Source organism: Sebastes umbrosus, chromosome 10 (assembly GCF_015220745.1).
Source record: "Sebastes umbrosus isolate fSebUmb1 chromosome 10, fSebUmb1.pri, whole genome shotgun sequence".
NCBI classification, from domain to species: Eukaryota; Metazoa; Chordata; class Actinopteri; order Perciformes; family Sebastidae; genus Sebastes; species Sebastes umbrosus.
The window spans coordinates 154,908-160,074 of record NC_051278.1 but is presented as its reverse complement, the minus strand read 5'-3'; the positions used below and the strand labels follow the sequence as shown (position 1 = coordinate 160,074).

The window sequence follows — 5,167 nt, the reverse complement described above, 5'->3', positions numbered from 1 at the left end:
TAATATCTATTATACCTTATATTATATTATACTATCTATTATACCTTATATTATATTATACTATCTATTATACCTTATATTATATTATACTATCTATTATACCTTATATTATATTATACTATGTATTATACCTTATATCATATTATACTATCTGTGACGGAGTAGCCGTCACTGACTGTGGGCAGCGCACACACATCACCTCAGGCCACACACACCAACATTTCTCCGCTGCGCCGCACACACACACACACACACACACACACACACACACACACACACACACACACACACACACACACACACACGCCAAACATGTCTCGCTCCCTTCCTGATTCACTTCGTAGTTAAAACGCATCGCGACATCTCCCTCTCCCCTGAGCTGTTTGTCAGTAGTGCGACCAAAGCTGCACGCTTGATTGTTCTGCTGTTTCCTACACGCATATATTCACACAGACATGATTCTCACTCAGCAGCTGCTGAAACGCTGCGTGTCCATCCTGTCCATCCTGTCATGTCCCATTCACGGGATTGACGAGCAAACAGGGCCGTAACAAAGCCCCGTTATAAAGGGTGCCCTCGCGCGTTTTGAGATCATGTGATCAGTTTAAATATGTTTATTATTTGGAATTGTGATTTTGTTGCAAATGAACTTGTTTTGGTTGAGGGGGGGGGATGTTTAGACAGAGGTATATCATTTAAATGTAAAATATGCCTAGGTTAAAGGGGCTATGAATATCTTCTATGATGAAGAATAATGTTAATTGTTATTTTTCTGTGTAAGGAATACGCCCAGGGGGGGGGCTATTGGTTTAAAAGGGGGTCATCTTGGCCAGCTGAGGGAGTCTGATCTTGAAGTGTTGACAGAGAAGGTAACCCTCAGGAAGGTAACATATAGATTGTATTTTTGGATTGTTTTTACCTGTTCTGAAAGAAATCATGGAGTTATTGAGGAACTCGATTTTCAGTACTATTTGATGTTTTGTACATAGCTTATTTTCTATTTTTCACTTTTTGTAAATAGTAAGCAATGATTGCACTTTGGGAGGCCGGCATAATAAAAAGGGATTAATACAACGTTTTCCGACTATGCCAGTGTTTTTCATGTTGCACGGAGTTTTGACATAGAACCCCGCGACATATGCCCAAGAGGGCAGCAACAGGTAACTTTGCAACCACCCCAACAGTCAACAAGTAAGACTGTTCATCAATGGTAACAGTTAATTCAGCTGTGGGATAAGGATGCTTATCCCCATGAACACATAGTATGTCCTCTTGTCTGCTGTAATCCACACTGTTTACAGGCACCAGATCCTGCCGCACCAGCGACATGAAGCTACCACTGTCCAAAAGAGCAGTAACCTGCTGGCCATTAACAGTCACAGTTTTGTAGCGTTGTAACCTCACTTCACTATCCTCCACCTCAGGCCGGGGAGCATAGCAAGCGCAGGTGAGTTTAGCTTTGCGTATGGGACACACAGAAGCTTTGTGCCCTGGCTGTTGACAATAAAAACAAACAAAGTCCTTACCGGGTCCTCGTTGGTTTAGGGCCGAGCTGAAGTTACCTGGTGGCTCCTGGCTAAACTCTCTCCTCGCAGGCCGGGGCTGGGGTAACTGAAGTGTAGGTCTGGGGGCTGCACTGTAGGAACGTGCAGCTGGTCCTCCTCTCCGAGCGTTGAGGTACTGTAGCGCCAGCTTGGCAGCGGAGAGTCCACCCTCTGGTTCATGCTCCTTCACCCAGGTCCTCACTTCAGGGGGGAGTATCCGGAGTAGCTGCTCCAGGATAATGGCCTCACCGACCTCCTCCTTGGTGTGCTGCTCTGGCCGAATCCAGCGTCGATAGAGACCCTTCAGGCGGTGGTAGGTCTCTGTGGGGGTTTCACCAGGTGGTACCACTGTGGACCGGAACTGCTGCCGATACGTCTCTGGAGAGATGTCAAACTTGGTCAACAGTGCTCCCTTCAGGTCGTTGTAGCAGTGGGCCCTCTCCTCATCCATCATGGTGTAGGCCTCCAATGCCTTCCCCGACAGCAGTGGAACGAGTCTGCATGCCCACTCATTCTCTGGCCATCTCCATGTTTTGGCAATACGCTCAAAATGTAACAAATAGTTCTCAATATCCTCCCCCATCTGAAACGGGGATAATTTGGGCTCGTTGTAATGTCTCCACCCTGGCCTTGGATGCTCAGGGCTGCTGTTATAGTCTATAGCTGCTGCTATAGGAGAGAACGTCTCTGTTGGTGCATGCCATTGCCCACGCTGGGGTACTGGCGTCGGCAGATCAATTCTTGGACTGCTTGCTGTCACCGTGCTTGGAGTAGGAGCAGTGTATCTCAGGCCTCGGATCTCTGCTAACAGGCCCTCCTCCCTCCTATTTTGTGCTGTCATAAATTCTCTCATCATTGTCAGTAGTTCTTCTCCTGGCCCCCCAGTTGATGATGGAGCTGCAGGTGCTATGAGATCTTCTCTGTACCTGCTCCCCTCCTCATCTTCCTCTGAGGACGACGTAGTATGATCCGTCTCCCCAGCCGGGTCCATGCTGGCGGCCGCGCCCTCCTCTGACTGCCCTTGCCGTTGGGAACGCAGTCCTGTGCGCTCCTGTGTGGTTATGTCCTTCCGACTAGCCATCCCACTTCTGCCACCATATGTCGCGGGGTTCTATGTCAAAACTCCGTGCAACATGAAAAACACTGGCATAGTCGGAAAACGTTGTATTAATCCCTTTTTATTATGCCGGCCTCCCAAAGTGCAATCATTGCTTACTATTTACAAAAAGTGAAAAATAGAAAATAAGCTATATACAAAACATCAAATAGTACTGAAAATCGAGTTCCTCAATAACTCCATGATTTCTTTCAGAATAGGTAAAAACAATCCAAAAATACAATCTATATGTTACCTTCCTGAGGGTTACCTTCTCTGTCAACACTTCAAGATCAGACTCCCTCAGCTGGCCAAGATGACCCCCTTTTAAACCAATAGCCCCCCCCTGGGCGTATTCCTTACACAGAAAAATAACAATTAACATTATTCTTCATCATAGAAGATATTCATAGCCCCTTTAACCTAGGCATATTTTACATTTAAATGATATACCTCTGTCTAAACATCCCCCCCCCCTCAACCAAAACAAGTTCATTTGCAACAAAATCACAATTCCAAATAATAAACATATTTAAACTGATCACATGATCTCAAAACGCGCGAGGGCACCCTTTATAACGGGCTTTGTTACGGCCCTGTTTGCTCGTCAATCCCGTGAATGGGACATGACAGGATGGACAGGATGGACACGCAGCGTTTCAGCAGCTGCTGAGTGAGAATCATGTCTGTGTGAATATATGCGTGTAGGAAACAGCAGAACAATCAAGCGTGCAGCTTTGGTCGCACTACTGACAAACAGCTCAGGGGAGAGGGAGATGTCGCGATGCGTTTTAACTACGAAGTGAATCAGGAAGGGAGCGAGAAATGTTTGGCGTGTGTGTGTGTGTGTGTGTGTGTGTGTGTGTGTGTGTGTGTGTGTGTGTGTGTGTGTGTGTGTGCGGCGCAGCGGAGAAATGTTGGTGTGTGTGGCCTGAGGTGATGTGTGTGCGCTGCCCACAGTCAGTGACGGCTACTCCGTCACACTATCTATTATACCTTATATTATATTATACTATCTATTATACTCTATATTATATTATACTATCTATTATACCTTATATTATATTATACTATCTATTATACTCTATATTATATTACACTATCTATTATACCTTATATTATATTATACTATCTATTATACTCTATATTATATTATACTATCTATTATACCTTATATTATATTATACTATCTATTATACTCTATATTATATTATACTATCTATTATACTCTATATTATATTATACTATCTATTATACCTTATATTATATTATACTATCTATTATACTGTATATTATATTATACTATCTATTATACTCTATATTATATTATACTATCTATTATACTCTATATTAGGGATGCACCGATACCACTTTATTCAGACCGAGTACAACGAGTACATTAATTTCCTGTTAGTGTAAAAAATGCATTCTGTGAGGAAATAGGAAACCTGACACTGTGTCCACTTTGCTCCTTTCTGACAGAGACATTGTCCCCCGGCGGCTGCTTGATGAGCAGTAGCCTGACGGTGTTGTGTGACGTAGCCTGTACATGTGCACGTGGATCTATAATAGTGCATGCAGCGTAGCGCCTGCTACTCTTATCAGGACAGAGCAACCCTCAAACAGGTATGGAATTAATTACATCTCTGCACTTTTTACACTTTGCAAAGTCATCTAGTGGGCCAGACTGGGCCCTTTGGAGGGCCGCCTCTGGCCCCCGGGCCGTATGTTTAACAGCCCTGCCCTTTGGATACACACACGTTGTTCTGAATACTACTGTGAAGCCGTACTATAGGAAAGCTTTGCATGAAGTAGGAGGTAAATGAGCTGTGGGTTGGTATCTGTCCGACATGTCCCTCAGTGTATCAGGACGGACTCAGAGACACATTGTTTAACAGACAGGTTTAGGTGCATTATGGGAAGTGTAGGATCCTGCTGTAGGATGTATGATCCTGGGAGAGATACTGGAAACCAGCGGTACAACATTTACAGTTCTCCTAGAGAACATGAGGAGGCTTTCAGAACAGAGAGATGCTAACATCTTCTCTGTGAGCTCATTGTTGTGTTGGTGTTAGTGTGTGTGTGTGTGTGTGTGTGTGTGTGTGTGTGTGTGTGTGTGTGTGTGTGTGTGTGTGTGTGCGTGCGTGCGTGCGTGCGTGCGTGCGTGCGTGCGTGTGTATGTGTAGTGATGATAATGTAATGTGAGCAGCACACTGAGGTGTTAATAAAGACATAATGTGTGTAGATCAGAAGCTCTGAGTCTGAACCGTTCCAGTTCTCAGGAATACCAGTCACATCTCTGGCGTCTCGTCCCGGTGTCTCCTCACTGCTGTCTGCTGGTCCAGTCATCTCTCTCTTACTGTTACTGGAGACTGGAGACGTGACCAGTGACCTGTATATGTATATTATATAAACGTGCTTCAGAGGGAGACTGCAGTGAGAATTGAAACCCATTGATTGTGGATTTTCCCTGCAGAGCTCGCCGCCTCAGAGAATCACTGATATTAAACCTCTCACTTCCTTTGTG

The 5,167-nt window shown here is 44.7% G+C and overlaps 1 long non-coding RNA gene across 1 annotated transcript; it reads right to left on the bottom strand.

Moving 5' to 3' along the window:
* Window positions 1-466: 466 nt before the first annotated feature.
* Window positions 467-2,787, bottom strand: LOC119495923. The gene is made up of 3 exons (XR_005208593.1): window positions 2,640-2,787; window positions 1,949-1,952; window positions 467-476 (listed from the first exon to the last, which is right to left on the bottom strand). It is a non-coding gene; the product is annotated as an uncharacterized LOC119495923 (long non-coding RNA).
* Between the last annotated feature and the right edge of the window lie 2,380 nt (window positions 2,788-5,167).